The sequence below is a fragment of the Phyllostomus hastatus genome, unplaced genomic scaffold (assembly GCF_019186645.2).
Source record: "Phyllostomus hastatus isolate PE091 unplaced genomic scaffold, TTU_PhHast_1.1 phas_contig_62, whole genome shotgun sequence".
NCBI classification, from domain to species: domain Eukaryota; kingdom Metazoa; phylum Chordata; class Mammalia; order Chiroptera; family Phyllostomidae; genus Phyllostomus; species Phyllostomus hastatus.
This window is the reverse complement of record NW_025333921.1, coordinates 12,605,729-12,633,133: the sequence shown is the minus strand read 5'-3', so window position 1 is coordinate 12,633,133 and position 27,405 is coordinate 12,605,729.

Below are 27,405 nucleotides of genomic sequence, written 5' to 3'. Positions count from 1 at the left end.
ATGAACATAAGGGTACAAAGGTTCTTTTGAATTACTGTTTCAGGATTCTTACTGCAGCCATGGTAGAAAACAGTATGGAATTTTTCAAAAAACCTAAAAATGGAATTGCCTTTTGACCCAGCTATTTTCTGCTGGGATTATACCCTAGGCACCCAGGACACTTTTGGTGTAGAGATGACTTTCCAGCCAACTAAATTACCTGTCTGGGACTAACATACAGTCACTTTAATGATAGGTCAGTACATACAAATTGAGTGAAAATGGAAATACAAACAAGAGGGTCCTGGTGATTGAACAACTTGAATACAGTGCAGTAAATAAGTTTTACCAGTAGAAGTGGTGATAGGAAAGTGAAATGCTTAAAAGAAAGCTTTTGAAAGTAGAGAACATTATGTCTACTAGATATGAGGGATGTAGTCAAAGCATTATCCTCATGGAACAATTAAATCTTAGATAAGATTAGGAGGTGAGCAGAAGTAAAATACTGAAGATTTATGGGTTGTTAATTACTGATTCAGAGCTTCCAAGAGCATAATGTTTTAATCTTGGCTCTCACAAAGGGGACCAAAGATGAGATGACATTAAGGGATGTCAAATATAGTAAGGAATTAGAGTTCAGATGATCATGCATAAAATGAAATGCCTGGTTTCTGGAAATCACAAATGTTTTCCATAATAAACATTGGTAAACAGTGAGATTTCAAATGATTGCCATTGAGTAAAGTGGGCTATTAGTTCAAACTTGCTGTTATGGGTTCCTGGAACCATTAGTTGGTTTTCTAACTGGGAATAATAATAACACTGCTGAGTAGGGATGTGAGAGCAGAAGTGTTTCCCTTAGATTCTGGGTCAATGTGGTTAAAACCATAAAATTACAAATAAAATAAATAGACATAGCTTCAAATTTTAGCTGCATAACTTTATTGCTAGGAGAATCACTTAACTTCAAACCAAGGATTTTTCAATTGTTAAGAATAAAAAATAAACATATAAGGAAGAAAGGTAATTAATATCATACTGGTTGTATGATGTAATTTTAAAGATTAAATGAAAAGAGGCATAAGAAAGTACCCTCTGAATGTCTGAACATCGTTTTCCTCTCCTATCTTTCTCTTTATGAGACCTGCACCTCCTTCTCCCATTTCTTTCACCCCACTAACACAGCTGCACATGTCTCTGTCACAACTAAATAATACTCATAATTTTAATGACTGACAGAGGTGGTATCATAGTTTTTTTTTGTTTGTTTGTTTCTTAACCAGTGGAAATAGGGATACTCAGGTGAGTATTTGAGTCTAGAGTTAAAGAGGGAGATCCAGTCTGGAGATATAAGTGTCGGAGTCATCAAGGTATAGATGATATATGAGATACTCTTTTTTTAAAGACTTTATTTATTTTATTTTTAGAGAGAGGGAAGGGTGAGGGGGGAGAGAAAGAGATAAATAGAAACATCAATGTGTGGTTGCCTCTCTCATGCCCCCAACTAGGGTCCTGGTCTTCAACCCAGGCATGTGCCTGGGAATGGAACTAGCGATCATTTGATGCACAGGCCAGCACTCAATCCACTGAGCCACACCAGCCAGGATATAATTATAGTTTTGAAAGCCTGGCTGTAGTAAGTTACCTAAATATTTATATATTTTATTACTAAAATATATAACTGGGAACACATTAAATCTTCAGATCCAATAATTGTATCTTTTGTACTAAAGAGTTAATATCATTTTTGTGATTTAGAAAGATGTTAAGTTTTTTCAACAGTTTGGATAAACTGTTGGTTCTTCAGATTTTTCGTCTCTCTCTTTTTTAATGGAACTTTACATGATAAAATGATTAGAAATTTAATATAAATAGAATTATCTGCTTACTGAATGAGTCAACTAGCACTTGAAATAGGATCACCAAGATGAGACAGACAGTGACATTTAGCATGTATTTTCATTGTCAGCACTATGATATTTCTTATTGTATGCCACAAATATGTAGACGATAGTGTTTTTCTGCTTTGTAAATTCTCATAAGCTTCCTTGATTAATAGTTTACTAAGCTCCTACAAAAAGCATGACACTATACCTAGCACTGAATTTAATGATTTCTTCAAACTGATGAATCAGCACTGTTGAATGAAAGGATGAGTTAGTACATGAGTACAATGAAAAGAAGGTAATTCATTCTTCTTTTTGAAGGTTTTGTCTTTAAGGTGCAGGTAATCAAGCCTTGTCTTTGCTTCACTTCACTTTATAAAATGCTCATGTTTTGCATTTTTGTCATTCTTGTTTCTTTTCTTTTTCTTTTGCCACATTTACTTATAAATCATAAGTGGATTATTTTCCCATGAACAAGATGGTTGATTCTACTCTTTTCTTCTTTCAAAAGAAAAACTGAAAATCATATACTTTTTATCCTAACCAGAGGACTTTTTTTCATTGCTTTTAGGAAGAGGGAGGAAGGGAAATTACAAATGTTTTCCATAGTAAACATTGGGAAACAGTGAGATTTCAAATGGTTGTCATTGAGCAAAGTGGTCCTTAAGAAAGGGAGTGAGAGAAACATCCATGTGAGAGAGAAACATTGATTGGTTGCCTCCCACATGCATCCCAAGTGGGGACCCAACCCTCAACCTAGATATGTGTCTAGAATAGGAAACAAACCTGCAAACTTTCAGTTATGAGATGATGCTCCAACCAACTGAGCCACATGAGCCAGGGCAATGTTATAATATTTATTTTTTTAAAAAAGTTAGGTTCTCTCTAAATCCTTTTCAGAAATTCAAGGGGTAAATTACTTTAAAAGTTAGATCTACCATATAACCTAGCAATTCCACTCCTAACTATTCCAAAGAACCTAGACACTAATTGAAAAAATATATGCACTCCTGTTCATTGCAGCATTATTTACAATAGTCAAGATATGGAAGCAACTTTCTGATACATGAAAGAAAGAAAAGATATACATATATACAATGGAATATTAGTCATCTATAAAAAATAATGAAATCTTATCACTTGCAACAATATGGATGGACCTAGAGGGTATTATACTAAGTAAAATAAGTCAGTCACAGGAAGGCAAATACCATATAGTTTTATTTATGTTTGGGGTCTAAAAACCAAAGTAAATGGGCAAATAAAACAAAAACAAACTCATACCTATTGAGAACACACTGATGGTTTCCAGATGGGAGAGGGGTGGAGGGATAGGCAAAAAAGGTCAAAGTGATTAAGAAGTACTTAAAGGTACTTATCTAAGTAAAAGAGAAGAAGACCAAAACTATGAACAATAAAAAGACACAACTCTCAGCAACTGAACCTAAAAAACAAAAATGAAAACTAAGCAAACAACTAGAACAGGAACAGAATCACAGACATGGAGATCACATGGAGGGTTATCAGTGGGAAGGTGGAGGGGAGAGAATGGGAGAAAAGGTACAGGAAATAAGAAGCATAATTGGTAGGTACAAAATAGACAGGGGGATGTTAAGAATAATATAGGAAATAGAGAAGCCAAAGAACTTGTATGTATGACCCATGGACATGAACTAATGGAGGGGAATGATAGTGGGAGAGGGGGTAGTGAATGGACAGGGATAAAGGGTAGAAAAAAATGGGACAGCTGTAATGACATAATCAATAAAATATACTTAAAAAAAGAAGTACAAATTTCCAATTATAAAAATAGTCAAGGAGATATAAAGTAAAACTCAGAGAACATAATCAATAGTACTGTAATTACATATGGTGACAAATGGATACCAGACTTATCAGGATGATCACTTTGTAAGTCATATGTCTAGTCTCTTTGTTGTAAACCTGGAACTAATGTAATATTGTATATCAACTGTAATTGAAAAGTAAAAAAATTTAAAAAGCTCACAAAATATTAACTTTTTTTCATTTCAATGAATTCATAGTAACTATATAAAAAATAAACTTCTGATATCCTCTGTAATGTTTTATTATTAGTTCGAGAAGTACTGTGCTCATTGCTTGGTATTACTTACTGGCATGTTCTGAAGGTGTATGCCCTCATTTAAAACACTGCTGTTAAGAAGGTGTTATTTCTGCCTGATCTCTAATAGAAGATAGGTAAGGAGAACACCATTACTTATAAAATAAATCATTTGAAAATGTCAAAATTAGGGACAATCCTGCCCAGATGTCACTTTGTAAATGATGACTATACAAACAAATACTTTGGTGTGTCACAAGGAAATACCTGGGTTTAAGGTTTTCAGGTACATAAAGATAGGGTTCAAGTTCCTTTCATTTGGAGCTTTGAAAATAAAGGTAATGATAGCTAACATATTTGACCTACTGTAGTAGTCAGTGTTTTTTCCTTTTTGTTTTGTTTGTTGGCAGCTTTTCTTCTCTGTTTTTTTTACTTTGCCTGGTGAATCAAACTGCATTTTACTACTTTGACATGGTTAGAAACTGCTTCAGTGTAGCTCTGGTATCACTGCCTATTAGGAAAAAAAAAATTATATAATGCAGAAACTTTGATAGGTGACATAGTCGGGAGAAAATCCAGAACTTGAATGTCTGGAGTTATTTGGAGAATAACATAACTAAACAAAAAGAAGAGGAAGACTCCCCTAAATAAAAACTTTCTTACCAATAATGTTATAATTATAATTTAATAAGTATAGTTGAGGAGGGGCTAAACTGGGAGAAGGTAGTAGTAGAAAGTTTAATGAAATCTTTAGAAGCTATAGAAGTAGATCTTCCCAAACATTTTCCTGCCTGAGACAGACTTCAGATTGGTCCCAGTCTGCTTCCCTGGTAAGGGATGCAGCCAAGACATAGATAAAATTTGCTAAGGCTGTATGACCAATTGTTTTCTTTTTTGATTTTCCCCTTGGATCATAATTGCCAGATCTCAATGTCAAGAGTTTTGCTAACATAGATACACTTTCTCTAATTAAGAAATTTAGAAATTAAGCTAGCTTAAATAGGTAGAAGTAGAATATCAGCTTTGATCCTAGTCTGATTTTTAAATCCTCTTCAAAAATTTGCTTTTCTTTGCATGGAGATGATTCATTTAATTTTATCTTTGTTTATTTAAGTCTAAAAACTCATACATAACTCCAGTTCCACTACTCTGCTTCTGCTACAGCCATGGCTTTCGCCTTTGAACAATTTTTGTCTTAACATTTGCTCTAACTGCATTCATCTTGGGGCTTTTTAATTGGAGGGTTTTGTGTTTGTTTCTGTTCTCGGATATAAGCTTCCTCATTTACCAGCTACTCCTCAGTGCTCTAAGAACCTCCTAGTTTGTCTTCAAACCAAAGGCCCCCAAATTTAAACACCTTGTTTTCAAGATTCATTGCTTTATCTAATGAGAGGAGTTGCCACAGAAGCAAGTTTTATTCAAAGTCCAATATTCAAAGTCCAAAGTCCAATAATTGCTTCACTGTGACCACCTTTGCAATCCACTCTGATGCTTCCTGTGGTCTTTGAGCCTTGGACCTAGTGACTTTTGTTTCTGCTTCCTCCAATTTGCTTGATAGCAAAATTTTTGAATTTAAATCAGACACACTTGAAATTGGGCTGAGTAACTCAAAGTGCATAATCTCCTTGGTAAGCTGCAGAGAATAGACTCCTTTATTCTTTACTATTACAGCGAAAGACAACTCCCACCTGTTTTCTCCTTACTGTTCTGCAGAGTACAAATTTTTAATACGCAAAATCTGCCACTCACACTCAAACTGTTTGGCCCAGCAAAAAAAATATGCTTCCCCCTTTAAAGTTCAATAATGCTTACATCTCACTGTATTTGTGGTTTATACATAGGTGCTGCAGGATTCTAAATTCATTAATTTTCATAAATAAGCCATTTCCTTTCTTTTGTCTTTGAATGACCTTTCTCCTAGTACTTAATCATAGCTTATGGCTCAGATCTGTAAAAGCAATTATGAGACAACACATGTTTGACAGTCTTGTCATTGCCTCATGAGTTAAGAAAGGTCAGGCTCTCTGAGTACTTGGATGGAAATCTCCCAAGAGAAGCCAAGTGTTTCATGAATAAACACTGGGGATTCTCAGGGAGGAACTCTGTCCTTGGTGACAGAATAACACACTCATCAGAAGACAGTCAGTAACCCCATTCCCCATGCCTTTCCTAGTGAAACAGCTCAGTTGTTTTCAGGTGAGGGGAGTTCTTTTTATCTTGCTTTTTTTTGAGCAGTTCTTTTTAATATATACATTAAAAAGAATTTTTAAAATAGCAATTTTTTTTTAAAAGGCATTTCTTCTAAGAAAGTAAAGTAATTAAGCAGATTAGATGTGGAATTGTTTATACAATTCTGTGACTCTGCTCATACCTCTCCCTTCTAATCCTCACAAGGGAAGAGAGAGGACGGCAGGTACTCATGGTGATTAATTACAAGCACGTGCCTCCCCAGAGACTTATCTTGGCGATAGATGTCTGCATTGTGCTGAAGTCCTCTAATTAGGGCTTCTGACGGAATAGGACAGATTAAAATTCCAAACATTAGACTTTGGGGAAAAACTCCAACCCCCATTCAATTTTCATTAGCTTATAGTCACTTCATATATTCAGAGTCATTGGAGAAATATTTGTGTGTTTTATGAGAAATTTAGTTACATTCCATGCATGACAAAATTTGACAATTGTTTTATATCTTTAAGCAAACAGTTGTTTGAGTGGCACCTTCTGTATAGAGGCAATGCCTTTGAAACACTAAGATGATCAAGGGAAAACAGAATATTTTCTAAATTATTGTGTTTATTTTGTTTGCTCCTTAATTCCAAATCCTTAACCCAGATTTTCTAAGTTACAGATTTACATCTTGCTTGGATTTTTGCTTTCTCTACTCTTCTAAAGCAAAGTTTTTATTTCTTAAATGTGTTAGCCCTAAGCACACTATTTGGTGTAGAAAATAACCCAAATGAATTTTCATTGCATTAGCTTTTAGTTTCATTGTTTTTATAAAGGACAAGTTTTATTAATACATAATGTATATAAATTAAAGACAATTATGTAATTAGAATAATAACTAAAAATATCAATTTGGAAAACAATTTCTGCAAGACACTAAGAGTCATTGCTAGTGACATAAATTTAACTCAGTTAATAGATTTAGTAAACTCCCTTAAAATCTGGCTCTGTGGTTTCCATACTGAGTTGCATTGAAACAAAGTCATGACTAGCAACACTCTCTGGTGGTCAATTCCTATGCTTGACTGTTCTTCCTCGGATTGAATTCTGAAAGGGCAAGGCCACTTAAATAAATTCAGTAAAACTGAATGCAAGGGTTTAGGTTGAGGGAGTGTACTAGGAGAAAGTCCTTAATCTAGAATCTGCTCCCACCTGTAAAAATTCCCACTGCCGGAACTCCTGGACCCTGCGCTGCCTCAGAAATGGGAGCAAGCCCCAAGTGCAGATTCTTATTACTGAAATCATCCCAGGTTTAAAGGCTATCACTGGTCTGTTGATTGAAAGTTTAATGGAAAAGTTCATGAACAAAATTACAATCTGTAAGTGGGAAAAACAAAAATCATGCCTTGAGAATGTAGCAAAATAAAATAAATAGCTTCCCCATTTGGTTCTAGCTGTCTACTTTGTATTTGGAGGCATCAGTTATTGTTAACACTTTGTTTCGCTTTCCTGCTGGGCATTTGGATAGCAGCAGCATATAAGAAGAGTCTGCTCTTGCATATGGTACATTTCCCTGGATCCCATGGATGGACATTTTTCTGTGCTAGTTTTATTATTTTAATGACTTTAGGTTAATAGAGAAAGTACTCAGTTTAATGATCTCACTTTTAGCATATATCTATGTATGTAACGTATTTATTTTTTATCCTCTCCCAAGGGCATTATTTTTTCATTGCTTTTATAGAAAGAAGAAGGGAGAGAGGAAGGGAGAAGAGAAACATCCATGTGAGAGAGACACGTTGATTGGTTGCCTTCCATATTTCTCCCCTTTGGAGATATAACTCACAATCTAGGTATGTGCCCTGATGGGGAATCGAATCTGCAACCTTTCAGCTACTGGATAATGTTCCAACCAACTGAACTACCTGGGCCAGGGCTACATCTACCACTTAAAGCCATATTTATTCCATCTCTGATCTCAACATGGTGATGGGAAAGATTTCTTAACACCAAATGGTACTAGTTAAGAGAGAAATATATCCCTGAGATACATTCAAAAGGGGTTTTGTTCAGTTTTACAACTGTAAAGATATCAGGTTATATCTTTTTGTTTGACATTTATATTTTGTTCTTTTATTCTCTTTTCTACCCTTTCTGCATCTTACCATGCCAGAAAACTCTACAAGTATTTTGGTTAAAATATTACTATTTCCTATTGCCAAGTTATCATTATATTTCAGGCTTTTCAATTACTGTTTATCAAAAATATTAAAACCTATTGCAGAAAAATATTTCATTCTATTTTAAAGGTTATTTACTTCCTACAGGTATAAACAAAGACTAGGTTTATTTAAAAATAACAAAAACAAAACATATTAATAGCTTAAACAATATCTGCTTTTATTTTCCTCACATGTGGAAGTCTTGAGGTAAGCCATCCAAGTGTTTTTATGTCAATTCTCCTTTGTGAAATCTCCAGAAACAAGTTATTTTATCTCGTTGTTATCCTAGAAGTGGTTTGTATCCCTAAAGCTGTGTTATAGTTCGGAATGGTTATTTTGACTCCACACATCATACCCATTCCAGGGGAAAGGCTAAAGAAGAAGGGTCAAAGAATACACTCTGCCTTTCTGAGGAAGACTTACATTGAACAGGCTACACTTTAGTCATATGGTATGCATAACTGCAAGTGGGTTGAAAATGCAGAGCCCAGCTAAAATGAGAAATTCCATTACCATGATAAAAAGGAAATACATATTGGAGACAACATGCAGTCTCTGACATTGTCTACTAGAAATTAAATTTGTTCAATCTAAGACATTTGCAAATAGTAGATAACAAATGCTGTGGCTTCTGACTTATTTTTATTTGCTTGTTTGTTTTTAAGAAGATACTCATGTTTATTATCTGATTTACATTTGGCAAAGCAAAGGTAGGTGATACAAAGAGCTGTTTGACAAATTCAAGCCCCAGATATCAAATAACAGTATTTTCCTGGCTGTCCCCGAGGGCACTCTGCCACTCCTAGTAGCTCCGCTGTGCAATGCAAACCACTCCGTGCAGACGCTGTCATGCTGCACTTGCAGTACAGGCCTATGGGTGCCCAGCATCAATGGGCTGGACCCTTAAACACTTCTTAGAGCTCTAGTCGTGTGTCAAAAGTCAGTATTAGTATCCAAATAGTTCTACTAATTATGTACCAGAACAGTCAAAAAATAAAAAAAGTAAGAAGAAAACAGGCCTTGAATACTGTATATAATACACCCTTTATACAGAAGAGGCTCTTGGTGTAAGCTGCCTTAACTTATTTCCTCCCTTTGCCAAAGTCTGTTCATTTGTGAATTTATTTTTAACTAGCCTTGTATAAAAGTTAAGTTAACTAAGCACTCTAAGCTTTAGAAATCTTAACAGTAAAATGGGAAAGTAATGACATTTTTCTCGGAAGATTATTGTGGAGATTGATCATGTACCGAAGGAATAGGTCAAAACACTATAAATAATATATGATCAATAAGCATTATTCTCCCTCTCTTATAGCTTCTCTTGTAAGCTAGTTTGTAGTTCTACAGGGGCTTTAATAATTATATAAAAATTGACCATCACTGTCCAATAGAAAAATTAGGAGTCACAAGTGTGATGATATTTAAGTATATATTTTCTAATATCCACATTAAAAAATTTAAAAAGAATAGATTAAATTAGTTTAATGTCATATTTTATTTAATCTCATTGTATTAAAACATTATTTTAATATGAAATCAATATAAAATTATTGAGATAATTTTAAATTTTTGTGTACTAAATATTTAAATTTGCTCTACATATAAAATATATAACCCATCACAATTTAGACTAGCCACATTTTGAGTCTCAGCAGTCACATATAGCTAGTAACTATATCCTAAAATTTTACTTGAAGCCAAAAAAATTCCTGATAATCAAGACTAATTGCTTTCAGACATACTGAATATTTATAAGCTATTATCTAAAAAGCTTTCTAATATATGCATTCAGAAATCAACTGCTCTTTAATGAGTTAGAACAGGCAAAAAGAAATATTGGCTTCACATTTAAAGATAAAAAGCTTCTTGTATAGGAAATGGACAGTAAATTAAAAAAAATACCAAACATATTGATGTGCATTTGTGTATGTTCCATCTATTGAATGCTCAGTTAAGATATCCTCAACTTAGCGTATGTGAGCTTTTATATTCAAATACAAATGGAAACTTACTTTACTTCATTATAATAAGAAAAAATAAGGAGATTTTAATGTTTCTAATAAAATTTTAGTTATTAGGGACAAGTTTCTTATCTCAACATTGATATAGTAATAATTAGTTAATGTGTAAAATAAGTCACAGATTGAATGCTATTGAGTATAATAGTTGTACCACTGAGTTGGAAGTCAAATCAATGCTTCATTTTGCCAGTGCTAACTAAATCCCTGTGCTTAAATTTTTATACTACCTCACAAACAACAAATAATAAATAAATTGAATATAGGCAATTAATTGCAGACTACTAACTGATAAATCTCTATATCAATAATTAAAATTGATAAACTCTGTGTGTCTTTTTATTGATCAATTTAATAATTTTTATGAAAAATTAATTAATTTTATGCTTAAAATTTACTAGAAAACTAGAATGAGATTATTTTAGAACAAAATGTGGGTTTTTTTTCAATTTGAAATCTTTTGTTCTGTGTATAAAGGAACTACATAAGGTTCAAGGAAGTTGAGTCAACTTACATCTGGTTAACTAGTTTGTATCAGAATTACTACAATTAACTTCTGAAACTAAATCTAAAATCTATATGGATGCTGAGGATTCCAATTTTCAAGAGATGTATAAAAGATTTTCATTTCAAGTTGCAATTATGCCTTAAAACATGTGCTACACTCTGGCTATTTAAAAGCTCTCGTGCTCCAGCCATCTACACATACTTGCACTGACAGTGCTCTGTTTTCTTAGGGAATTCATTCACAAGAACCACCTGGTCTCAGTGATGCTGGAGGCAGCACTTTCATTGGGGATTTTAAAAAAATCCCTGTGTGGGCTTACAATAACAGAAATTTCTTCTCTCATGTGTCAAGAATATTCTTATTGGATTTATGGTTCACTCCAATTCCATATGATTATATCCCAATTTTTCCCTTGATTACATCTGCAATTAATGATATTCACAGGTGTCAGGGATTATGATTTAGACATATCTTTTTTGCTGTTGGGGGGCATTATTAAATCTACCAAAGTACTACAAAACTTGTATTTGTACAACTTACTTTTACAAAACAAAATGATACCATGATCGATCATGGTAATGTGACTGCAGCTTTTATCTGAGTAAGGTTATCATATTCTGTTATTTCTCATAATCAATTTGGTTTGGGAAACTTTAAAGACTCTGAGTATGGAATTAATCCATCTGGTATATGGAATTTCTATGATTTATGACCTTGACCAGGGAATTTGTATGGGGGAACTATTTCAGGGGTTGCAACTTTACTTTCTCTGTGATTCTAGTTTTACCACCAGGTCCTACTCCAAGTTTTCAACAAACATCTGACACAAACATATCTTCAAACATAGCTGTAGGGGATAAGGTTTTCCTTAAATACTGTAATAAAGGACTGCTGGCTTTTGTTCTATACCTCCATTTAATTGGCTGATTGAAGTATGTCCTCCTCTCCTTCAGTGTATTACCTTCCTTCCCAAAAACAGACAAATCTAAATCCTTAGAATTTCCATCATTATCACATCTCTTGAATAACTAGAGATATTGCAAAAGCTAGTGCTTGCTCCCCCACCTGCATGTCATCCCAGTTCACCACATGTGGGAACCTCAGACTGACTTAGTGTTCCAGGGTTTGCCATTCCCAAGTGCAATCTACAAAGGGCCTGAGTTTTCCATTTGTCTGATAGTGTCTCAATTGTAGTGTCCTATTCATAAAATTTGCTTCCTAAAACCACTTGTATTATTGACTATCCACCAAAAGTAGATCCTATGACAGGATTTAAGTGCAATAAGTTTATTTGAGAGATAGAAGAACATTTTTAGAAAAGTTGGACAGTCATACAGAGAAAGAAAGGCAGCCAATGAAGAGTCCATTGTCAGGGGATGATGTAGCTGAATGCACGGGAAGCCAGGAAACAGAGGAAAACATACGTCTTACATTAACCCACCTAACAGGGAAGGGGCCAAGGATCTTTATATACTCCCCTTAGCCATTGATTGAGGGTTATTTTCTGGGCTTACTACCCATAAGGACTTTATCCCTTTTATGACTTCAAAGGAAAAGACAACTCTAGCAAGACATACAGATGCATTAATTTGGAATAAGTTACAGTTTACAGAAGGGGTATGGTTTGGGTATGTGCGATGCTGTGCAAAGCTTTTCCTTAGGATTTTTTTTTCCAATGTCCTCAAAGTTTGTTCTCCATTTATGTTCCCATTATCCTCAAATAAGGATGTTACAACTTTTATTTTGTCACAATTTATATTGTGATTTTCTCTACCAATGTAAGCAGGGCCAGGACTATGTCTTTTTTTTTTAACTTATTTACACCAGTCTCAGTAACTGACAGAGTACTTGGCATATAGTAGGTTCTCAAAAGTGCAAATTAAAAATTAATGTTATATTAAGCAATGTACTATCTTGTGATGTTCTGAACTGGTGACTTTGTCTCCTTAGACAATAGGTGGTGATTTCTGCCTACCTGTTATTGTCTCAGTATTCACACAGAGCTGGAAATTTGATTTCCTCTTGACACTTCAAAAATGTTTAGAATTTACAATATTTATAAAGGAAGGTTTTAGATTTTTAAAAAATATCTGGCTTATTTTGGGAGGAGTAAACACTTCTTCATTGATTTAGCTTTTCAAAATTATATTTTTAAATTTATTTTTAGAGAAAGGAAAGGGGGGGAAAGAAGGGGAATAAAACATCAACATGTGGTTGCCTCTAGTGTATTCCTTACTGAGGACCTGGCCTGCCACCCAGGCATGTGCCTTGACTGGGAATTTTACTGATAACACTTTGGTTTGCACATCCGTGCTCAGTCCACTGAGCTACACCAGCCAAGGCTGATCTAGCTTTTTAAAAAGTGCAGAAGACAAACTAGTGGAAACTTTGGTATGGAAATGGTTTGAAAATGTCAAACATAATTTGGGCAAGTATGTGCTGTGACACCAAAACAAAAGTGATTTACGCAACACATAGTCTATTTCCTAATCTTCACACACACACACACACTCACACACACACCCCTATGCATATAATCACAATTATATCTAAAACTAAAGGTAAATTCCAAGAGGGAGGAAGACTTCTATGCCTTACTGTTTCTTAAGGAACTATACCATGTCATGTATCTGCATATGTCCCATACTCTGGTACTTGACTACTGTACACCAGGAATTAGACAATCCTTACTTATTTGGATTGAGATGTAGTTGTAGTAGTTCAACACATTCACATGTTATAATGTATAATGTTTAGGTATAATTAACACTCCTTAATATTTAAAGCTCACTGTATTCCTCTTACCTGACTTCCTTTGCCTTACCTGACTCCATTCTTAGAAGAGAGATGTAATCTTCCATAAAGTTTAAAACTGATTATACTAAGTTGTTGTTATAGTATGTATTAATATCAGTGTTTGAAGATGGATGCAATAATAAAATTTAAAGGTAATAAAACCGCCTTCTCTTAAAATAGATTCTTAGCATTGAGTTCAAAGCCCAGCTCATAGAATATCTTTAATAGTTACTTGTTGAATGAAATGCTCTAGATTTTTATTCAAATGTTTTTTGTTAGCACAATTATAGAAAACCTGTGAAAAACCACAAAATTCCTGACATTATACAAAACAGAAAAATATCTGCTGGGTTATATTTTTTAACCTAAATAAAACTAATGGTCATTTTATTTTTTATGGCTTAATGAGTACATTAAAAGAAGAGAAAAATTACCAAAATATACAACTTACTAGGTATTATTTATTGGTGAACTAAATACCATAGCACAATTTATTTCCCTGCTATAAATGTGAAGGATTTATCCAGGTAGCTGATTGTCAGAAATGTGCATTAATGTATGTGAAGAAGAATATTATACTAAATATAATACATTAGGCTGTTTCCTTTGATAAATCAACAATTTTTAAGAATTCATGATGATCTATTCAACGGACTAATGATATAATTTGTTCACTGTTGTGTAAAATTATAATAGTTCCATTCAAATCACTAAGTAGCTTGAATTAAAACATAAATTAAAAAATGACTCACACATTGACCATAGAACTGATATTTGATAAATACTTGAATACTAAGCTTTATTATTTAGACACAAAGAAATTTTTTCTATCTGATAGTGTTAGTAGTATGGTAAAATAGTATGGTTGCCTACAGATCCTAGACTTCTCTTATCCTCACCCAATAACAGCAGTGCTAAAGTTCAAGTTCTTTGAATCACATAGGCTGCCTTCTTCACTATATATATAGCACATTAGACAGAGGGCTTTAAGTAGTAACTCTAACTCCTATGCCATTGCATCTTGGCTCTACCATTCTGGGGCTCTGATGTCAGGGCAGCAGGAAAATAGGACTTGGGGTACGAGGATCTTCAATTTGTTTATTGAAGTAGTAGAAAAAGGGTACAGTAAATTTTCTAGGGATGTCATAACAAATGACCACATGCTGGGTGGCTTAAAAGGACAATTTTTTTCTTTGAATGTTCTGGAAGCCAGAAGCCAGAGGTCTGAAATCAAGTTATCAAAAAAGTAAGTTCCTCCTAGAGGCTCTAAAGGAGAATCCATTCTATGCCTGGGTACCAACTTCTGTGATTTCTGGCAATCCTTGGCATTACTGACTGACGTATTACTCCTGTCACTGCCTCGGCCTTCACATTGCCTCTGTGTCTGTCTGAAATCATAATCATAAAATGGGGTTGTAAAATATTTTGAAAAAGAACTTAAAAAAAACACTCTTTTCGACACTTTGAAAATGAGTATTTGTGTGTGTGTGACATGCCAGCATGTTTCTGCATGCATGTGTGTGGGTTTTGACAGAGACAGTTGAAAGCAGAGATAGTCTTATCAAACAGCTGACAAAGGCCAAGAGGTGGGTCCTGTAATGATGAAGTGTGCTCAACTATGGGCTAAGAAGCAAGTATGTATTTTCTAATTTTATAGATTGACAGTAAAATTTGGTAGTTTTTGTCTTTGATGTTGATTTTCACTCAAAAAGAAGACTGAGTAATGTTTACATTACAAAGAAAAAAATACTTGAAAAAACAATATGGAAAATCCAGTGACAATTTTTTAAAATACTTATCTGAGGACATTTTCTCATTGCTTTTAGGGAGAGGAGAAGGGAGAAATGAACACAGAGAAACATTGATTGGTTGTCTCTTGTGTGACAAGAGACATATGCTTATGCACACGTACTGGGAAACAAACCCCAAACCTAAGCATGTCATGAGCCTTGACCAGAAAGTGACTCCTAGCCCATTGATTCTGGATGACTCTCCAACAAACTGAATTACACCAGCAAGGGCTGATTTTTTTTAAATGGTTAGTCCTCACTTTCCAATGCATATTTTTGTCATAATAGCTTAATATTTGCTATACTGAAATTATTATTTAAAAAGGACATTTTCTTATTTTGATTTATTTTTATCAAACTAATACATGAACATGGTTTAAAAAGCCAAGTGAAAGTTCAAAATGCACATTAGTAATGTGCTTTAAGTTCAGCCCTAGAAACCACACTAAAATGACTGTAAACAAAAAGGAACTGAATATACTAGAGCACAAAGGAGAAAAAAGTCCAACAGCAGATAAAGGAGACTAGAAATGACAACAAAATTTTGGAAAACTTACAATAGATGCAAGAGTTATATTTGACTTAGGAGACTGGGAACTGTTCAGGTGTTAAGCAGCAGAGTAAGGAGTAAATTAGACTAAAGTGATCCAAGCTCATGAACTCCCAAGTTGCTCAGAAACTGGAGACAAGGAGCTGAGAAATGACTTTGGTTACAGTTCTTAGAAGGAAGAGTTGGACTCCTAGATACCCTCCCATCTTATTTCAGGAATGATAATGGGTACTCTGGACCAAGTTCTGCTATAAGAAACACTGGGAGAATGGAGGCTTATGAGAAAATGTACCTGGCTGTATTTTCCCTAGCTCCAGGAGGGAGCAGGGGGCGGATAGCTTGCCTTATGTTCCCAGCAAAGAAATTGGGAAAATCATCTCAAGGAACCTGATAGAACAAAGAGGAAGAAAATGAATAGGAACATATATCTGGGGACCTTAAAGTCTTTTGTTTTCAAGACAAACACACACACATACACACACACACACACGCACACACACACACACACCCTAATCTGATTATGAGTACCAAAGACTGACAGACACTTGAGAAAAGTACCTAAACATTCAGAAAGAAATAAAAACTTACAATAATAGAAGTGGACTTCGAGAAAACACAGCCAGACATTGCAAGGAGTAGAAGTAAATTTAAACATGGAAAAATTTTATTACTTTCAGATGAATAAAAGAAGGCTGCATTCATAAAATAAAAACAGAAGGCCAAATAACAAACAATCATAAAACAAGAATGAAGTCATGGAAATTAAAAAAGAGATGATAGTGAGTATTTATTTACAAAACAGTAGAAACATTGAAAATAAGGTTGAGAAGAATTTCACAAAATTTGAAACAAACTGACAAAGATCCATAATAGAACAATTTAGGCTTATAAAGGATCCCACATCTGATGCAGAGTAGGTTCTGAAGAGACAAGATGAAAATTGGGATCATTATATTATCAAAGAAATAATTCAAAAAGCTTTTTCAGGACTTAGTGGCCAAGAGTTTCCAAACTGAAAGATTTTATGGGTGTCCAGAATAAGTGAAGTGCATGCACACACACACACACACACACACACACACACACAGAGGCTCATCATCCTAAAAGTGAAGAACACAAAAACAAAGAAAAGATGTTTAAAGCTTGCAAAAGGAAAAAGAAATGGAAAGTACAAAGTTATCAGATTTCATACCACCAGAAAAATAAGCTAAAAGACCATGAAGAAATGTCTTTAGATTTAGAGAAAAACTTATTTCAAACTTAATTATTGTCTATCCAGCAAGCTATGAGTTAATACTTAGTTCTAATACTATTTTCAGACACAACAGAACTCCACAAGCTAGGTTTTGTGTATTATTTCCCCCAAAGCTTCTAGACATCGTGCTCCATACAAAAGCTGGAGTAAAACAAGAAAATGGAAAACTGTGACACCCAGGAAACTAACAGGCTTTCATGTAGGACAGAAATGAGAGGCAATCCTAGTATGACAGAAAGAAGACAGAATGTACTAACTGTGCAGTGGCGCCCAGAGACAGTAAACAAGTGGATCAGGGCAGATGAGGGATAACTTCAAGGAGAGCCTGTTTGGGGGGGTGAACAAAGACATAGAAATTAATAGATTTTCAGATGGCTTTGAATGTTTTATAAAAGACCTTCCTGCTTTCTCACAGATTTTGTACATACATTTCTAATGGGTTTCTCTTTTAATTTAATTTTATTTAGGTTATATGTTGTCTAAGACTACAGGTGTTAGTAAATATGAAAATGCAGAATAAAGACATTGTATTTGTTGAAAACAAAAATTGTGGAACTCTCTGAATCTAAGTTGTGCAAGGAAAAGTGAGAACAATGGCACCTCAAGGCAGGAGTTATCCATCAAGTCTCCGTCATGCAGCAGTAAAGCAGTTTGGTAAACTATTTCTGGCTCTCTCCTGGCTCAGGCCATATGTCCAGTGAGGCCATGTCCCCTAAGATGTGGTCACAAAGTGCTAAAATACTGAATGTCTCTTGTACTTGGAAAAACTTACATTAATGTACTATAAGGAAAGGATGACTTCAAATCCTGATGACCCAATAGGAAGCGAGTAGGGAAAGGTGGGACAGCTCTATAATTTTGCTGCAGGGTGTACCCACTGTGCGTGTTTAGTTCCCTGAAACAATCAATAGTCAGATGATAATGATAATGAATCTTTATGCATAATCAAAATTAAACATTTTGCCCTATCCCAAATCTCATAAACTAATTAGGAATCTTGATACTTTTGGAAATTTGGGATGAGGAAGTGGCATAATGTGAAAGAGTCAAATCACCAGTGGAACCTAAATCTCAGACCCTTGCCGATACTGAATATACCCTGCTTGACACAGTGATGGTGTCTTCCATTATTGAACCCACTATTTTTTAATATAGTTCATTGATTATGTCATTACAGTTGTCCTATTTCCCCCTTCATTCCCCTTTACCCTGCACACTGTCTCCCACCCACATTCCCTCCTTTAGTTCATGTCCATGTGTCATACATATAAGTTCTTCAGCTTCTACATTTCCCATACCATTCTTGCCCTCCCTCTGTCTATTTTCTACCTACCATCTATGCTACTTATTCTCTGTACCTTTTCCCCCTCTTTCCTCCTCCCACTCCCCTGTTGCTAACCCTTCATGTGATCTCTGTTTCAGTGTGAACCCACTATTTATAAACCATTTATTATTATAAACCATTCCTATAAGCCTCAAACTAACACATTCTCTAAGCCACAATATCCTCATCTGTAAACTGGTATTATCCAGAAAAATGTAGCGTTTAGACATTATGTAATCAGTAAATGCCCACAGGTATGTACTTTAGGACTGATGAAAAGATGGAAATTCACCCTTATTGTTGATGGCAGTTAGGTATCTGGACAGTGTTCTGTATATCTTAGTGATCGATTATTTCCTCACTAGTGACCTTCCCATGGGATCTCCCTCTTCCCACAACCCATGGTTTATACTGCAAGGTTGGGGTTAAGCAGTTTCTTTCTCTATGATTGACCTTAATGTGGACCCATGACCAGTCTGCTCAGAATCAACAACATTCCCTTAAAAATCTTCATTTTAAGAGTTGCAAATAACCAAGTGAAACACAATTCTGTTCCACAGTCCATAAAGCAGGGCCAAATTCTTCCTTATTGTGTTTTAAATTTCTGTTTATTAAAATAAATATTTTTTTCTCTTTTGAGTGAATATCTGTTGCATTAAACAAAGAAAACTTACTTTGGTAAAGTATTTTAGTAATTTAACCACTTATTTAATTATGCTTTCTATGGGACTGTCATATTTAACTCCCATTACTGAAACAAAGAATATTTTTGTCTATCTAACTTGCCAACTATGTTAACATGGCTTCTATAATGAATGTTGTGTCAGTGTTTACACAGACATAAACTTGATTTTTTATGAAATATGATAAAGAATGACAAATAAAGAACATGGAATTATACTACAAATCTCACATATCTCTAATAATATGATTATTTCTAGTTCTAGTTCTGAATAAGATTAAAATAAAAATATATCCCTTTTACTTCTGGTTCTGATTTAAATTTAGTCCACTGAAAGAAATTAATAACAGATAAAGACACCTTTTGGCTATCAGTAGATATAAGTAACAAGTAGTTATTCTCAATAGAAATTTAATTCTATATGTTCATTTTTATTTAGATATTAGCTGGTAAAATTGAAAAAACTGTAATGTATTCTTGAAATTACTCATTAGATTACTGTCTACTAAGGCATTGCAATATTGATGATGTTGAATTCATCATACATTCTGAAGTTCTAAAGTGAACTTAGAGAGGAAAGCATAATTGAGATCAAGATGTGAAGGTTTGTAATTCCAAATGGTTTCTGATAAATGCAATTACCACAGTCTGGAAGGCGAGTTAAAAGATTATTCATTTTGAATCAAAAGAGTTTTCCTTTTACTCTTTTATGGCAGTGTTCTCTATTATTTTATTATTTCTTACTTTGATGAATGTAAGGGATTTATAGAAATAGCAAAGATATTTGGGGGCAATGGGCATGAGTAAATTTTAATCAAGTACATGCACCATGCGTGGTCTTCCCATTACCATCACTATTGAAGACTGTAGCCTGCCCTGTAGTCTGTCTCAGCAATTGTCCCTGTTTCAATTAGTTTCACATGCAGTGAACTTTATCATCTCAAAGGATAGCTGAGATGATTTTCCTACCTTAAATAAAAAATTTTGAATTAAATGAACATTTGTTAAACAAACATAAGTGCCTCAAAAATACTGAGGTGCTAGATTTCTAGTATTGAAAAGGCATGTCCCTTTTCTTTAATGCTCTCAGTCTAGTTAAGGGAGACATGAAAACAGTTAATTTGGGTATAAGAGAAATTCATATATACATGATTCTAGGAGTTTTATTTCTTCATGTGACTGTATTGAAAATAGGGCTCTTAAGGAAATGATTAATGGTAAAGCACTGGTCTTCGAGAAGTGGTGCCCTCATTTAAAAAAATAAGGAAGAAACATGGCAAGAATGTGATCACCTGCAAACCAGAGAGAGAGCTTTCACTAGAATCTGACCATGCTAACCCTCTGATTCTGGACTTTCAGCATCCAGAACTGTGAGAAAATAAATATCTGTTGTTTAAGCCACCCAGTCTCTGGTATTTTGTTATAGAGGCCCAGGCTAACTAATGTACATAAAATGGGAAACAATTAACACTATGTTGGTGAATCATGAAAATATAAATCTTTACAGAGAAGGTAACTACAGTAGCTAAAATAATGCTCAAAGTATCTACATCTCAGTCTTGTAAAATTGCAAGTATGTTATCTCTCATGGCAAAAAAAGACTGAGTGGATGTCATTAAGGTAAAGGTCTAGAGGTGGGAAGATTTCTCTGGATTATACCAATGGACAATGGCCCAACCACTTACTCTGAAGATGGAAGAAAGGGGCCATGGGCCAAGCAATATAGGTGGCCCTAAGAAAACAGAAAAACCAAAAGAACATATTGTTGCTTAGGGTCTCCAGATACAATGCAGTCCTGAAGAAACTTTGATTTTAACCCCATAAATCCCATTTCAGACTTTTGACCTCCAGGACTGCATGACAATAAATTTGTGTTGTTTTACGACCATAAGTTTGTGGTAATTTTTTACCTCAGTATGAGGAATCCAATACAGTGGACTTTGAGCTGGCTTTGGGACACAAGAAAAACAAGTAACTGAGCTAGAGAAAGAAGTTTTCATTGCACAGACATCAGCATGAAAAAGAAAGGCAGGTTCAGGTGAGTGAAAGTGACTCAGATGGAATATAAGGGGTGAGTCGGAAACAGGGTGATGAATCCTGCAAGTAATGGCAGGGTGTGGTGTTTGACGATTTGGTAGGCCTTGCAAGTTACTTGAGTTTTGTTGTCAGAAGTGAGGGGAAGATTTTAGATAGTGGTGTAGTGTTTGGAGATGGCATATGCAAGAAGACTAATGAAAAGACTGTATGAGAGACAAGAGATGGGGATTTGGAAAAGAGGTAATTTCGACAGTATAAAGGCCAGTTAGAAGGCTGAGGAACAGTGTGACCTCAACCTGATGTGGCAGATCCATCCTCTAGTCTCTCTAAATAGGCCCAGTAATTTATTATCTCTGCTGTGTGTTCAATATGTCCAACATCTCTTATCCATGCAAAAAGTTAATAAATAAAATGTAGTTGCATGATAAAATTAAAAGAACAATACAAAATTTGGGAATTTTATCTGATTGAATCTATCCTTGTATCTGAATATTGAAATCCTTATTGCACCTAGGAACCAATTAATTAGAATGCAAGAATATAAGGGATTTGTTTTTCAGCCTTTGCTACCCTATCCAGATCATTTGGGACTTATTTTCCCAAAAGTGCCTCTCTGTATTTCTATAATCACTGTACATAATCATCACTATATATTTGCATTGCTACTTTAAATGTCTATTTATTTTAATAGACATTTTACATGTAGATTGTAATTTGTTAAAGGCAGAGAGTAAATTCTTTATCTTTGCATAACTGGCATTACCTAATAAATAATAAATGCTGAATAAATGTTTTTTGAAAATATGATAAAATGATAAATGAATGATACTGTTGTAGTAGTCATTTCCATATCCATTATGTTCCTAGAGAAACCATTTGAACTGTACAAGGAAAAAAAGTCAATATCAAAAAATGTATAAGATTCAATATTCAGAATTGAGGAGGCCAAGTAGCCAAGGACGATTTCACATGAAGAAGAAACAGTAGGCATAATGAGACACAGTAGCATGTGCAATCCATCCTGACCAATAATCAGCAAATAAAGACTCCTGAGCAATAACCAGTCCCCCCCAGCCTCCAACCATGCGACATTGTTAGGTATCGTTCACAGCAGTTGGCTTGAAAGGAAAACGGTGATGTCAGAATGAAATGATAATTGTTTTAAATTTATTTTTTTTAACTTTTTTATTGATGTTCTAATACACTTGACTCCATTTTCCCACCACCACTTTCCCCCGACCTACCCACACCCACCTTGCACCCTCGATCCCACCCCTGCCTTGACTCCCTGCGTGGGTCCCTCATATGTGTTTGTTTATGTCCCTTTCTCTTCCCTTCCACGTTAATTGTTTGAAATTTCTTATAATTATTACAACTTTCATGACTTACAAATCATTCATGTGTAAATTACTTATTTTATGTTACTTGACAAAGTAACCTGCTTTGTTTTCTAATTAATGTAAAGAATTTTACTGTTTCCAGAATCTAGTCTATCAGTAATAATATCAGATTTATGACAGCTAATTTCATGAATATTAATGGAATTTTTGCAGATGAAATTCATCAGGTATCACTGATGAACAAGAGTTCGGTAGAATATAAAGATCTCATGAGCCAAGGACAGTAGCAGAAGTAGATAATATCAAGAAACAAAATTTACTGAAGTATAATCATTAAATTATTCCCATCAGTATTAAGAAATATTTGTCATTATATCAGAGAGAAAGTGGAGAATTTTTAGAGAATTAAAATAGAGTCAAGACCCTCTTTCTATTTTGAGGGAAATAGTGTAGTGAAACCTGCAAATAGAAAAATTATTGAATATATCTATTGGTATATAATATTTCTGAAAGCTGTCTAATTTCTTTTGAAATTATATATTTTTATGTTCTTGTAACTTATGTTTTCAGTGAGGAAGAAAACCTCAATTAAATGCTTACTCTCCTAAATAACTTAATTTTGAGTAGCTACCTTTAGTTGTGCTTAGAAAATTTAAATAGAAAAGAAACTATAGCAACTTGGGTAAGAATGATATTATTGCCACAGTAACAGTAATTTCCATCAACAAGCTACATTCACCTTAGAATGAGCAGGACACAGGATTTATAAGGCAGTACCTATTTTGATTTTAGAATGATCAGTCTATTTCACAAATACACACATTGATGCATTAACTGAACATAGTATTTCCTTGCCAACACACAGAAATTAATGTTGTTATATGAGTGAAGATAGTCATTTCTTTTTTTATCTTTTATAAAAATCTATAATAATTTTCCTTTAAATCAAAACATTTCATGTAATCTGTGCTTGCTTCCATGCTGTCACAAAAGAACTGGAGAGGATTATGCTAAGTGAGATAAGCCAGGCAGTGAGGGACAAATACCGTATGATCTCACCTTTAACCGGAACATAATCAATAAAAGAAAAAAGCAAACAAAATATAACCAGAGACATTGAAATTAAGAACAATCTAACAATAGCCAGAGGGGAGGGGGGAGGGAATATTGGGGAGAAGGGTTTTTAGGAACTACTGTAAAGGTCACATGGACAAAACCAAGGGAGAGGGAGGAAGCAAGGTAGGGTGGTGGGTTTGGCTGGGGTGGGGAGGAGTGGTGGGTAGAAAATGCAGACAAGTGTATTTGAACAACAACAAAGTAATTTATTAAAAAATAAATAAAAATAAAAGATAAAGCTAGCAAAAGACACAAACAGGCAATCAAAAAAACATTTTATGTAATCTTTATTAAACATTGTATAAATGCAATCTTGAATGAAAAAATGTATCTTGAATGCTAATTAGTTAAATAAAAATGGTAAGAAGATATGGAAAGAGAAAATTCATTTATTTGAAATGACTCTGCCAAGGTCATCAGAATACATAAAATACTACCTTGAATAAAATCAGTCCTCTCATTTATATTTTCAAGACATTTGCCAACACATTTGTTAAATGCTTATTATGTATCATAACATGGTAGTACATACAAGAGGTAGGATTGGGAGTAAAAACAGAAATAACTATTTAATTAAAAATATACTGTAGTAAGTGTTAGGAAAAATATTATAGCATCATGTATCCATGTCAAGGGACAGAATTGGGAAGTATGGAGGGAATAATGGATGAGTGCTTCTTCAGAAAGAAATATTTAAGATCAGAAGGAGAAGTGAAAGATGTTTGATTAGGTGAAGAATAGATGAGGGGCTGGTCTATGGGAGGGGCCAGTCAGAGAGAACAATGCTGACAATACCTGAATAAGAATGGCCTATGGCAATTCAATGACTAAGAGGCCAGTGTAGCTGGAATATAAAGGGATTCAGTAAAACAAGTTGAGCATAGAAAGATAATGAAGGATCCTAATGCATATGATAAAAAATTTGGCCTACATCCTAAGAACTACCAAAAGATTGAATCATTTTACATAGGGGTGTGACATGATCATAGCTGAGTTTGTAAAACATTATTCTAGCTTTAATATGGAAAGGTATTAAACTGGAGAATGGGTAACATACAAGTAAATTTTTTGTATGTTGCAAGGGTTATAAAAAACTATATAGCTTTTTAGTAATGACTTAGAAAACAATATACTTCTCAATGGTCAAATTCTAGTTAATTTAGCACTTAAAATATATATATATATATAGCAATTAAATTCACCTATTTGAGTTTTAGAAACATTTTATATCAGATACTTTTATGTAATAGAATGTTATACAATGTATATAGGTAAAATATAAAATAAGTAAATAATAATTTTATATAATTAATTATTGTGACAAATAGAGCACAAATATATTGAAAGAGCTATTCTTATTTTTTTTAAATTTTAGAGCAATTTATTTTGTATCTTATGGATGCTAAAATACTTAGATGTGAATTGATGGTTTAACTCAAAATATGCTAACAACATCACCAATTATTCTGACAAGAGAGCTTAGTCTTAGATAGACAAAAGTTAGTGCTCTGAACTAGGAGTTGGAGCATTTTGTAAATTATTTAATTTAGTTTTATAAAAGCATTTTATTTATTTATTTTTTAGAGAGAGGGGAGGGGAGGAAGAGAAATATCAATGTGTGGTTGCCTCTCAGCATGCCCCCTAGTGGGGAATTGGTCTGCAACCCAGGCATGTGACCTGACCAAGAATCGAACTGGTGACCCTTTGGTTCCCAGGCCAGCATTCAATCCACTGAGCCACACAGCCAGGGTTGTAAATTATTTTAATAATGGTACATTAATGTACCGCTATCAATCTCACCTTCTAAAAGTTTTTGCTTTTTGAGCTGGAATCAAAGTCATGTGCAGTCATTCCTTTTCAGTATTGCAATTGGTGAGTTCCATTTTTGTTCTGCTATTAACAATAAGCTTAACATCATTTGTTGGTTTTTGATCCCAAGATAGCAGTACAGCTAAGAAGTTAATTGGGTAATTAAAATAAAACAAAGACTAAAATCCTCCTGACTATTGCTTTCAATTTTGAAATTTATTTATTTATTTTAATTATTTTAAGATACCAATAAACTTACACAAATATTAACTCAAAATGAATTAAATACCTGAGTGTAAGACCATAAACTATAAAATTCTTGGAAGGGGGCATAGCTGGTAATCTCCTCGACATTGGTTTTTGTGGATCTGACTCCAATGGCAAGATAAACAAAAGCAAAAATAAGCAAATCATATTACATCAAACTAGAAAGTTTCTGCACAGTAGAGGAAACCCTTATCAAAAAAAAGGAAATCTACTGAACGGGAAAATATATTTATAAATCATTCATCTGGCAAGCAATTAATACTCAAATATATAAATAACTCACAACTTGACAAAAGCGAAAAAAACAAACAACCCAATTTAAAAATCGGCAGAGGACAGTTGACCAAAAAAGATGCACAGTTGATCAACAGATACATAGAAATATTTAACATAACTAATTGTTAGGATAATGGCAAATCAAAACCACAATAAGATATCACTGCATGCTCATTTGAATAGCTATTATCAAACAGACAAGAAATAACATGTGTTGGTGAGAATGTGGAGAAAAAAGGACCCTCATACACTGTTGGTGAGACTGTAAACTTACGCAGCCACTGTCAAAAATAGTTTGTAAGTTCCTTAAAATATTAAAAATTGAACTACTATATTATCCAGCTATTTTACCTTTGGATAATTAAACAATAAAATGAAAGCACAATTTTAAAAAGACATATGCACCCCTATGTTTATTGCAGCATATTATCAATAGTCAAGTTATAGGAACAATGTAAGTGTCCATTGATGAATGAATAAAGAAAATTATATATATATATATATACATACATATATATGCATATATAGACACACACACATCCATACATACATAGCTACATAATGTAATACTACTCAACCTTAAAAAGAAGGAATTCATGTCACTGTGACAACATGGAAGGGCCTATAGGATCTTGTGCCAAGTGAAATATATCAGATCGATAAAGTCAAACACTGTATGGTTTCACTCATATGTATAGTTGAAAAAAAGCAAAACAAACAAATAAAATAAAACACAAATTCAGACACAAAGAACACATTAGTGTTACCAGATGGTATGGGGGTTGGGAGGGAGGAGAGTGAAGGGAGTCATGGACATGGTAATGGATGCTAACTAAGATTGTGGTGATGATCACTTTTTAATATGCACAATTGTCAAATTATAAAGCTATACACTTGAAACTTATATAGTAAAATCCTTAGAAAAAGATAAAGATAAAATTTTCACTAGTGCTGGGAACATTTAAAAGTAAACCTATCTATAACTTTATGATAAATGTTTGTATCCATTTTCATCTGCATATAACTTCTGGGTAACATCAGTGGAATACAGGAAAAAATTCATAATTCCCACATTCTTGGAAGCAAAAATATAAACAAATGAAAGCAATGACAACTAAACATTACAAACTTCATCCAATACAACTAGGGAAGATGTTTGTTTCTTATGTATTGATTCCTTTTTTTATACTTGAAAAATGTATAACACACCAAATATACCAAATGTGTAAGTAAAAGTAAGGGCTGTCATGTGCCTTAGCACTTAGATATCACACATGTTTAAACCAGAGATCCATTTT